Genomic DNA, 12,363 nt, shown 5'->3' with positions numbered 1-12,363 from the left:
TTTCCAGTAACTTTATACGGATGGTGTAATCGAAGAGTAGTGAATCTCTTCGCCTATAGTTGCATTTATTTACTTTTAGTATCTGCTGCCAGCTTCAGTTAATTTAAATAAAATTTGCTGTTGCTTTCTCAATGCTATCTTTACTATATGCCACATTGTTTTGAAACGTTTATAAGGTTTATGTGCTGTTCTTACAAACCTACAGTTTGTGGACAAAAATATGGAAACATCAACAGCACAACACATTACCATGCCTAAAATGGCGTAGGAAAACCGTTGGCATTCAAACCAGCTTCTAATCGTCTCGGAATGAATAAATAATGAATAAATACCGGTCCTGAATGGATTTAAAGTCAGTCATGTACTATTCTTCCTGCAAAATAGTGGCAAGTCCGGGTAAAGATGATGGAGGTGGCTATCGATCTCGCACCCTTCTCTTACCAGATCGCCAAGTCTCATTAGCACTGAGACCTGGTGAATGTGGTGCCCAAGACAGATGCCACAATTCATCCTCTTGTTCATAAAACCAGCCCTGGACTATGATGCGAGTTGTGTTAATAGGGCTCCTATCGTCTTGGTACACAACATCACGACTGGGGAGCAAACATTGTACCATGTGATGCAGCCTGATCAGCCATAATGATCACATAATCAGTAATGCGACCTTCAGAAATAACCATGGTATCCATGGAGTACCACGATATGGCTGCCCAAATCATCACCGAACAGCCGCCATGTTTCAATTTTGGGACGTAAATCACGATATCTGGAACGGGCTGGTTGGTTCAAATGGCTCTGAGCACTATGGGACTCAACTGCTGAGGTCATTAGTCCCCTAGAACTTAGAACTAGTTAAACCTAACTAACCTAAGGACATCACAAACATCCATGCCCGAGGCAGGATTCGAACCTGCGACCGTAGCGGTCTTGCGGTTCCAGACTGCAGCGCCTTTAACCGCACGGCCACTTCGGCCGGCCTCTGGAACGGGGATTTGAGCCGTCTCCCTCCCGAATTCGAGTCCAGTGTGCTAACCACTGCACCATCTCGTTCGGTTTTTATATCCAGGACAGAAAAAATAAGACCTAGTACATGCTCAAATATTTGGTTATGTATGCGTCTTAGTAAAGTTGATGGTAATATATTTAAGGGGAGGTTTACTATCTTTCGCCAGAAAAAAGCATGTTCTTTGAGAATTTTTTTCTCTGGATGCGTTATAGATATCAATGTCACATTTGGTCAAAATGTTTATTGATATTTCCTCTACAAACTGGAATTTGTTCGACCGTAAATGTCGAAGGGTAAAGGTGGAAGTGCCGTCGGAACGAAACAAAATTTTGATGTAGACCTCCACGCGCGGTATGTCACAGGACGTATGAAATCAAAATTGAGTTGACGTTAACGACGTATATAAGATTCTTTAGGAGTTGTACCTCGCTTAAGTTATTAGAACTATAGGAACAAAATGGCAGCCATTTGAAAAAAAATAGGGTTTTTTCATCGATTTTTCGATTTCATCGGCCAAGTAAAAGTATTTATAGTTGATGGATCGGAATAAAAGTGGTACAACTCCTAGACAATTTAGTTAGCTTCGTTGGAAACAAAGAATCATGCCAATCGGTTCAGTAGATTTGAAGTTACCATACCGCGCGATAAAATAAACATCATTTCGAGAAAAACGCGTTTGAAGTTTTGACTACATATTAATGCAATATTATGCAACGTACGTTCAATCTGCTATTCCGGGTCCATAAACTAGTCCTTCCTCTTCCTCACAGAGGGCGTACTGCTCGATCTGGGCCATCCTGCGCTGCTCCAGAGCCGCTCGTACGGCCGGTGATAAGCGGTTTTCGGTCGCTTGAATCCGGTGGTCGTCCGAATGTTTGGCGAACTGCGTCGAATAGAGTCCCAGGGTGACGTCCATCGTTGTCATGGTCTTCAGAATTGCTGAATACCCTTCGTTGAAGCTGCTCACTGCCAGAAAAGTCGCAGTCTCCACAGTCTTAGCACCAGAATGCAAACGCTTGGGGGCTAACTTCCAAACACATGCGTTCAAACTTTCATTTTAATTTTGTGTGTTTCCCACAAGCACCGGTACAATAACTCATCTTCCGAAAGAAAAAAACTGGTGCGTGAAAAAGGCCCATTTCAAGCAAGCGCATTTTTTTTGTTGTTGTTGTTGTTAAACCGCGATTAACAAACATTTCTGTTCCGTATTCGGAAAAACCGTTTCAGGAGTGGATTCTAAACACTTTTATGGATCCAAAAATGCAATTACAAAAAAAATCAATTGTTTGAACCAAAAGATATTAAACCTCCCCTTAAGTCATTAACAGTGCAAGATCACAGTTTAACGTAAGCGCGAGAAAAGCCATTGCCAATGTGAAATGCTGGAACATTAATAACCAGTTTAACCGTCAGAATGTTGAATGCGATAATGCAAACATGCACGAATTGTAGAATGAGATTTTCAATCTGCAGCGATGTGTGCCGGACCGAGACTCGAACTCGGGACCTTTGCCTTTCGCAAGCGAGTGCTCTACCATCTGAGCTACCCAAGCACGACTCACGACCCATTCTCACAGCTTCAATTCCGCCAGTACCTCGTCTCCTACCTTCCAAACTTCACAGCTCTCCTACGAACCTTGCAGATCTAGCACTCCTAGTTTCATACATGAATTGCGTTGTACAGGTGCCGGATGTCAGCTTCTACAACGGAGTTCCATGCATGATGCACTTAGTCGGTCAATACAGGGACCGTTAATGTTGCTTGTGGATGACGCTGGAGTTGTCGTCCGATGATGTCCCATATGTGCTCAGTTGGAGACAGATTTGATGGTAGAGCAGGCAAGGCAACATGTCGACGTTCTGTAGAGTTCGGTGGGTTACAACAGCGGTATGTGGGCGAGCATTATCCTGTTGGAATACACCTCCTGCAATGCTCTTCGTGAATGGCAACATAACAGGTCAAATCACCAGACTGACGTACAAATTAGCAGTCAGGGTGCGTGGGATATTCACAAGAGTGCTCCTGCTGTCATACGAAATGGCACCCCAGACCATAACTCCACGTGTACTGTAGGTTCCAGTTTGTCTAGCACGCACACAGTTCGCTGGCGGGCCATCAATTGGCCTCCTCCTAACGAACACTCGGCCATCACTGGCACCGAGACAGAACCAGCTTTGAACACAAAACACAACAGATCTCCGCTCTGACCTTCAATGAACTCTCGCTTGACACCACTCAGGTCACAAATAGTGATAGTTTAGCATAAGTGGAGTGCACGCTAAATGGTGTGTGGCTCCGAGCTATCCTTGGAGCAGGCGATTCCGCTGTCATCGTGGAGTCAAGTGCTGCTCAAATTGCTGCTGTAGATGCTGTACGATGCACCAGAGCCATACGCCGAAGACGACGGTCTTCCCTCTCGGTTGTGCCACGTGGCCGTCCGGAGCCACGTCTTCTCGCGACTGTACATTATCGTAACCGCCGTTGCTAGCAATCATGAACAGTGGCTACGTTCCCGCCAAGTCTTTCTGCAATATCGCAAAAGGAACATCCATCTTCTCGTAGCCCTTCTACACGGCCTCTTTCAAGCTCAGTCATGTTGATAATATCGTCTCTGTTGTCTTGAAGTTATTCTCGACCAAACATCAACTCCCCACGCCCAATCTCAAAGATAACTAACGCTCACGACCGTCACAGCGTGTATTTAAAACAAACCTCATTTGCATCGTCATAGTAGCGCACTAGTGCCACTCTTATGCGACTGGCGCTAAATCTGAATAAACATCTTCCAGATGCAGGAACACGCCTACAAACTTTCGTTTATATCGCACAATTTCTTCTTGGTGTTAGGATTTTTTGTTGCGTCAGTGTATTGCACTTCCGCTTATTGTGATGACGCACTCGCTTTCGGCCTCTTGCGAAATCCGTTTATTATACGGTGAGAGTATTAATGTCATCCTAGGCATTAGGTTTAACGTTTAATACAGCTACCTCGTCTCCATTACCAGTATTATCAGCCACCCGATGTGACTGAACACCGTCATGGTTCGAGGGAACTTCATCGCCAGAGTCCTCAGCCTCAAATGGTTCAAATGGCTCTGAGCACTATGGGACTTAACTTCTGAGGTCATCAGTCTCCTAGAACTTAGAACTACTTAAACCTAACTAACCTAAGGACATCAAACACATCCATGCACGAGGCAGGATTCGAACCTGCGACCGTAGCAGTCGCGCGGTTCCAGACTGTAGCGCCTAGAACCGCTCGGCCACCACGGCCGGCCCTCTGCCTCAGTACGACTGGATTCGATCTCTTCATCATCTGTTTTACTGATGAGTTTCTTGCCAATGTCTTCATTATCTGAGCTGTCTACATGGTCGGACACTATACAATTATCCTCAGCTACCGCCTGTGGGAAAGACAGAGACCTCAAAAACCAAGGAAGCAACCAAATTAATACAACCTAAATGATTAAATCACCATTAGCTGAATTTAAGAAGGAGTAATTGCGTTGCCGTCTAAAGAAAGTTGGTTTAGCTACATTTACGTGAATTTATAGCACATGATACAATGAAAGTTTTCACAACCGGATGTTTCAGCTGCCAAGAATTCTTCCGGGTTGTATGGCCGTGGTCCATGGAACCCTTCTATCCCTGAAGTTTCGTCCAAAGCTCCTGATTGTGCTGAGTCTTGTCAACTGACGTCGAAGAGCGACCTAAATACCGTGGAAAGTGGGCGTGGTCTGGATCTACAAAGAGTCATGGACTGTGCGGCTAGTCACGGCGGAGGTTCGTGTCCTCCCTCGGGCATGGGTGTGCGTGTTTGTCCTTGAAACTTCCCCTTTGAACAATTATACAAGACTGTGCTTAACCTGACACACAATATTTTTAGCGCAACGCAATCTGACTTTCAAAAAGCCATACAAAAGAATGGGCCCTGACTAACATTAAACTATACCTTTCACAAATCACTTACCTCACAAAAATCTTCGCTACTCAAGCTACTGCAATACAGCAAGCGCCACTACTGCCAGCTAAATAAAAGATTCAAACTATGGAAGGCACTAACTACTGATAGGGATAGTTAGCAAATGAAAGATATTAATAGAGAACAAACACTGTATTTACCTTAATAGTCATAATATATATAGCAGTTCATGACAAATTACAAAACTCCGCCATCTCTCTCCCCACATCCACCACTGCTGGCGGCTCACCTCCAACTGCGCAACGCTACGCGCTGTTCACAGCCAGCTGCCTAACACTACAATGGCGAGTATTACAACAATGCAAAGCAGCCACAGACTGCACACAGCACAGCCAGTGATTTTCATACAGAGGTGGCGTTACTAATAAAAAAACCTAAACAGCCTACTTACATAGCCCCCATGCTCCCCACAAAAAATTTTACAAATTGTGTCGGGCACTGGGCAATACATATTTGTTAAAATTTTTCATAATCGTAATTACAATAACAAAGAAATCAAATGCACACACTTATTGATACAATGTTGGTCAAAAGCTAAAATTTTCTCACAGTCCATAAAGACAGTCCTGATCGTTGATCACACTAAAATTTCCGTGTTTTTCCCAAAGTCTGAGCAGTAAAAGACAATGCACACAGACGTAGTGGATTTCCATGCAGTCTTGAAGAAGTAGTGTTGTCCTTCCAACGGAAAGACAGTGCTGACTCGACATGCAGACTGGTAATGGGCCACAACAGAGTAAACCCACAGCAGAGTCAGTCGACATTTTGAAGAATATTGGTAGTTAGGTCATCACAGAGCAGACCCACTGTAGTCCTGGCAGAGATTACGGTACTGGTGGGCCACCAAAGGTGCAGACCCACTGCAGTCCTTGTAGAAATTGGTGGGCCATCAAAGATGCAGACCCACTGTAGTCCTGGTAGAGATGGCCAGCAGCCATCTGTTGTGACTGTGCAGGTGCACAATCACCATTGAAGAGTCTTGTAGATAATATAGCAAGTCCATAACCACCACTTGTGCACTCACAAAGTTTTTTTGGAATTGTCCTTAGAACCAGCAATGCTGTTATCCAGTCCCTTGCTGAATCATTAACACACGTGTAAACACTATCAGTCCCTACTTCTCACATATTGTCCATATACTATGACCAACAGAAACGTGTGCAGTGAAATGTAACTTACAAGTTACTTAATTTGATGACCTGGTGTCAATTACAATTTTATAACATAAGAATACAGTTACAAAGGTACAAAATACATCATAAAGAACATAACAATACAGATAAAATTTGTAGTAATACAGGCTTTACAACAGAATAGAAATAAACATATACATCAGTGTTACAGGAATTATGACGTAAGTACATACATAAAAGATCAGAATAATTATTGAAACATCAACTTCACACCTAAGCATTAAAACAGAACAGAATAAATAATGTCTAAACATCTTTACAAGGTAAATAACATATTATTAATGCCAATTATATTTGAGGATAACAGTATTCCTCATCATAGTGAATGTAGCTCAGTATTAGAAAAATTCTACAACATAAGTCTTATCATTTAAACACATAAAGACAGGAAAAACACAAATATACAAGAGTACACAAACACATAGTGGGATAACACAATGGAAAGAACAGGGTTCGTTTTCAGTGTAACTTTTGGTACTGCAGTATTTTGCGAACAAAACCTTTTTTGATCTTGGAGATCTCTCTTCGTTCATCATTATTCCCAAAAAGTCCTATCTGTACCTCTTTTCTGTATTCTAACCATATTTCTTTTAAAATAAATATGGCTCATTGTACAATACTCATTTAGGCCCAAATCGTTTTCATATAACTTTCAAAGCATTCTTTCCCTATTCCCCATAGTTAGGTTCTTATATAGTCGACCCCCTCTTAAGCTAACTTAAATCTACTGAGCTCAGATATTAAACTAAGGGACGAGGCAATGCAGCAGCACAAAACAATTAACACAAACAGCAATGACAAAAAAATGGAAATTTGCAAAGCAAGCTACAGTGAATCTAAATTACCAAGCAATTCACATTACAACTAATATGAGGCAATGCGCAGCAAACAAGAAAAATAAATCTGGATTAGCAGAGTAACACAAAGTTAAATTCAGTAACACTATGCCTGGCAAACAGCAGCAGAAAATGAAATACCTAAACATGACATAGCTCAAGCAGAAAAAATAGTACACTAAAGATAACAATGCAGATAAGGGAAATGTATAATCACATCTTAATGTCTAAGTAATTAAAGTGGTGCACCACAAAAACTAATTCTACAAAAATTACCAAGTACTCGAAAAGAAAATTATATATGCAGTTACTGTTATTTGTCCCTTCTTATTGTTCTTTCCATTCCAAGAGCTCCTTTTTCTTTAAGAATGTGGATTATAAAATTATTATTTAATAGATCTGTTGACAGAAAGTGTTCACATTAGCAAATGCATTTTATTTTATAAAAGCAATGCTGCAACACAGCTGGAAACTAGATATCAAATGAAATAAGCAACTATGAAAAACAAAGCATAAAAATATCATTCAATAGTCATGTGACATTTCATAAGTTAGTAGAAATTCTCTCAACTCTCGTAGAAAGACACTTGTCCTAATCAGGTCTGCAGTCGTACGAATATTTCCCATCAATTCATAAGCATTTCAGTAAGTTTCCAACGAATGAGCGTGTCGTATTTGCGATGCTTTCTACAAAGGAATGTCAATAGCGAGGTTAATGCCCTCTTTTTTTTTTACCTAATGGCTGTTTCTCCAGGTGGCTGGCACAGGTGGCCGCTCAAGACGCATTACGTCAAGGTCACTTACCTTTCTTACCGAAATATTTACGACAACAGTTTCCACTACAGTGGCAGTCTCGTATAAAAATATTTGACAGGTCAAGAATTTGCGTTACAAATCTGTAGAAACAAAATCCTATTGATATAACAGTGTCCAAAAAGTTTTCGTCGGCATTGTAATACATTCACGCATTTACATACATTTCATAACTCTTAAAGTACGATTCTTGGTTTCCAACAACCTGTTTCACAAACCAGAGTGAGTCCCTAACCACTACTCATTATTCCTTACCTTATTCGTCAACACTTCTTCAATATTTTATGATAACAGATACGTAGCATACTCAAATAACTCATATAGCATCAGCTTATTGATCATAAACATACCGCAACAGCATAATACACATAGTCATCGTAATAATATCATAACACCTCAGTCAACTCTCAAAATCGTGGTAGCTTCCTCCAATAATTTCAAAACCTAAAAAAAATTCTCTGCTCATGTCAAAAGTGTCATCTGCCTCAAACGTACTTTAAAAATCGTGATCCCATACCAAATATATCATTCAAAGCTCTCATAGTATCACAATGGTTCCAAAAAAATATGAACAGTTCACAAAGTACAAACAACATACAATTTCGTAAGTGTGAAGTTATCCATCTGTCACTGACGTAGTAAAAAAAAATGTTTCTTTCTCTGTTAAATGATCAGGTAGCTGTGTAATTTATGTGTTAGAGAAATATGGTACCGATGTGTAAAGTTGTATAAGCAAATACCATATTAGCTAGGGCTCCTTGTGCTTGCCAGACACATGGTACACAAAGTAAGCGTGTACCCCCCTGAGGATAAATGAATAATACCCTCAGGTGATACAGATTACAGCAATGGAATGAAATGTATCATGGAAAACCTTTGTATCATTGTAATTCAAAAATCTTTAAAAATAAATGTTTTAAGTACAAAATTAATCACTCAAATACGTGTATTGTAGCGCTAAACTGTGCGTCTTGTTGCAACATAATCTCTGTGGAAGTGTCGTAGTTATCGTCCTCCGAAAGCTAAGTTCTGCAGAAGTCAATGTACTTACCTCATGATAAACAAAGGTGAAATGCTTTGCGTATAGATATCTTAGTTATTACGCTTATTACCATGATGAAGAAAGTACTGTGCTGTAACGTATTGTTGTGCTACAGAAAAGGCTGTCTCCTTGTAGCTATACCACAAAAGTTACTACTAAAACATGTTTTACTTTCCAGAAGAATTCAGAAAAATTGTGCAGATATAAAGCAGATCAGCACAAAAGCAACAATGTAAATTGTGTCACACATTAGTAGCGTCGTGATATAATTGTGTAGCTGTCAAAGAAACCAAATACTAAGTCACCTTTAATCCCACAGAAGGTACTTCAAATAAAGAATGTCTTTTCAACTAAACCAAAATGTTGCATTAAAATGTCATTAGCAGTACAAGTTCTAAGTATGTAAGCCTGATAGTCGTTACATAATCGTGCAACTTGTTGCAAGAATGTACAACACTGTGTTGTCTGTTCACTATAACAATACATTCGTAATTTCTGTTTAAATAAGTTCTCTTGGTTCTTGATTGGATATTTAACTTCAAACATTGTTGCATATTAACAGATTCTAAGTCTGACAAAGCATACTAGTAATGTAAAATGAAAAGTTATATGGCAAAGACAAAGTTAAAAAGCAGATTATTTTTCAATAAACGGTTTTACATGTGAAATGTGGTGTAAACCTTTACTCTTCCTAGTACGCAGAGTTTCAACTTCAAAGCAATTATCATGTTGTATACATCGGTAAAGAATGCTAAAATTTTTCTCAAGGCTGGCGTCTTATGTTATTTTTCTCGGAGCCAGCGGGCGCACGCGGCTGCCTGCTGTGAGAGTCATTGTCTGTCTCTTTGTTGGCGCGCGCCGTTATTGGGATTAGGAGACCTAACTTCTACAAATTCACTCTGACGAGAAGGCCCTGCCCTGTTTAAATCCCGCCAGTTCTGATGCAATTCAGGTCTGTCGTTACGAATACATCGTCTGTCGTCTTGTCGGTAGGTTCCGTAGTTTCTTTCTTGTCCGTCACGTGGTGGAGAATTTCTCCCTGAATCGTAACGTGCGCCGAACTGTTGCGTCTGAAGTTATTCTGTCTCCCTTGATAATAATTGTTTTGGTTCCCATATTGTCTGTTTCCATGGTAATCTCTATCATATTCATTACTATGGAAGTGCGATCTTTCTCTGTACCTATTATTACTTTGCCAGTGGTTGTCATATGGGTGGTGTCTGTTTTGGTCACGATTTGCGTTGTAAGAATAGACTTCCAGAATGAGATTTTCACTCTGCAGCGGAGTGTGCGCTGATATGAAACTTCCTGGCAGATTAAAACTGTGTGCCCGACCGAGATTCGAACTCGGGACCTTTGCCTTTTGCGGGCAAGTGCTCTACCAACTGAGCTACCGAAGCACGACTCACGCCCGGTACTCACAGCTTTACTTCTGCCAGTACCTCGTCTCCTACCTTCCAAACTTTTCAGAAGCTCTCCTGCGAACCTTGCAGAACTAGCACTCCTGAAAGAAAGGATATTGCGGAGACATGGCTTAGCCACAGCCTGGGGGATGTTTCCAGAATGAGATTTTCACTCTGCAGCGGAGTGTGCGCTGATATGAAACTTCCTGGCAGATTAAAACTGTGTGCCCGACCGAGAGAGCTTCTGTAAAGTTTGGAAGGTAGGAGACGAGGTACTGGCAGAAGTAAAGCTGTGAGTACCGGGCGTGAGTCGTGCTTCGGTAGCTCAGTTGGTAGAGCACTTGCCCGCGAAAGGCAAAGGTCCCGAGTTCGAATCTCGGTCGGGCACACAGTTTTAATTTGCCAGGAAGTTTCTTTAAGAATAGACTTGTCGTGTCCAGTTATTGTTTCTGTCGTCACGGAATTGTGACGGATGTGAACTGTAATTGTTGTGTTTCTGTTTTCGGGTTCCGCGATTGTCAGTGTCAATTTCTAATTCTTGTAACAGTCCCTGAAAAGCTTCAATGTCGTATTTGCAACGTCCTGCTAAAATAATATGCCGTAAATGTTCAGGTAATTTGATTAAGCAAATGCGGATGAGTTCTGAGGGGCTGTATGGGTTTGAAAGATACTGATTCTTATGCAACATGTCTTCAAAATATTTCATAAGACTGGAAAATTCAGATTGTTCGAAACGTTTCATCATTATGATGCTATGTTTTACTCGGTCTTGTGTAGCTTGAGACCAATATGCTGAGAGGAAGGCATGGTAAAATTCTCCTTCACTGTGACAATCGTGAATGACCGATCGCATTCTTACAGCTGGTTCATTCTCCAAGTAGCCACACATAAATTCTAACCTGTGCTCCAATGACCAGTTGGGAGGAAAACAATGAGAGAATTGATGGAGCCACGCTTGTGGGTGAATGTCGTTGGCAGAATTCTTAAATGTTTTGAATTTACGTGTAGTAATAAACAGCTTATAGTCAAAATCATCGTGTCGGCGAGTAGCATATCGGTCATTGTTACGTCGTGTCGGCGGTTCCATCTCAAAATCCAATGCGCCTTTCCAATTTCTTTCATAATTTCCGAAATGTCCTGTGTTATTATTTTGTGGTTGTTCCGTATTTCTATGTCCCTCTTCCCGTACTGGAGTGCGAGTGTCCTCTGAAATATGTAATTCTTGTATTACCTGCGTCAACTGATCTTGTACTTCCCAGATTTCTCTTTTGTACTGTGTATTGATTTGATTTTGATTTTGTTTGAATTTTCTAATTTGTTCATACTCTTCTGTGTCAGTGAAGGCTACAGGTCTTGTGTCATTCAGATCATCATCTACCTTTGTAGATAAGTTAGTGACCTGATCCGAAAGTTCGGCTACTTTCTCCGATAGTGAACACATTTCCTCAGTGTGTTTTTCTGAACCAAGTTTCAGAGTGTCCATTTGTGTTGAAATCGTATCTACTGTGTCCTTTAAGTTTTCTTGAGTTTTTGCAATTTGCCTAACCGAATCGGTAGATGCAACTGAATCAATTTTAGCTTGCATGGTGTCGTGATTTTCATGAACAATAGTTTGCAGTTCTTTTATGGCTGCTTCATGATTCTGTAATGCATTTTCATGATGCGAAAAAATAGGTTGGAAATGCTCACAAATTTGTGTTTTTACGTCATTACAGACTTTTTGACATTTCGATTCGATTTTATGTAACTCAGTAGTTAAATCTTCACATGTTTGTTCAAGTGTGATGTCTAACTTTTGAAGATTTTGTTCCATTGTGTCTAGCTTTTGAAGCTTTTGCTGTGTTTGTCTCTGATTTTGTTCCATTGTGTCTAACTTTTGAAGATTTTGTCCCATTTGTTGCATTAATTGCAATAATAATGGTATTAGTGTCTGGAATCTGTTTCTCTATGCTTTTTTGCAGTGCATTTTCACCGGCAACATTCACATTTTGACAAGCAGAAAATGTGTCTTGACTCATTTGAGAAAACGGTGAGGACCCAAAACCTGAGTCTACAATATTTGCAAAATTGTGTCCTGTCATTCCCGA

The 12,363-nt window shown here is 40.7% G+C and overlaps 1 protein-coding gene and 1 non-coding gene across 2 annotated transcripts in view; one reads left to right on the top strand and one right to left on the bottom strand.

Moving 5' to 3' along the window:
* The window catches only part of LOC126259851 (synaptotagmin-5), a 203,984-nt gene that overhangs the window by 129,951 nt on the left and 61,670 nt on the right, over positions 1 to 12,363 (top strand). The window lies entirely within an intron of this gene.
* On the bottom strand, positions 10,200 to 10,274 carry Trnal-caa (transfer RNA leucine (anticodon CAA)). The gene has a single exon. It is a non-coding gene; the product is annotated as a tRNA-Leu (tRNA).

Source organism: Schistocerca nitens, chromosome 5 (assembly GCF_023898315.1).
Source record: "Schistocerca nitens isolate TAMUIC-IGC-003100 chromosome 5, iqSchNite1.1, whole genome shotgun sequence".
Lineage (NCBI taxonomy): Eukaryota > Metazoa > Arthropoda > Insecta > Orthoptera > Acrididae > Schistocerca > Schistocerca nitens.
The sequence above is the reverse complement of the archived record's forward strand: the minus strand, read 5'-3'. Positions and strand labels throughout refer to the sequence as shown.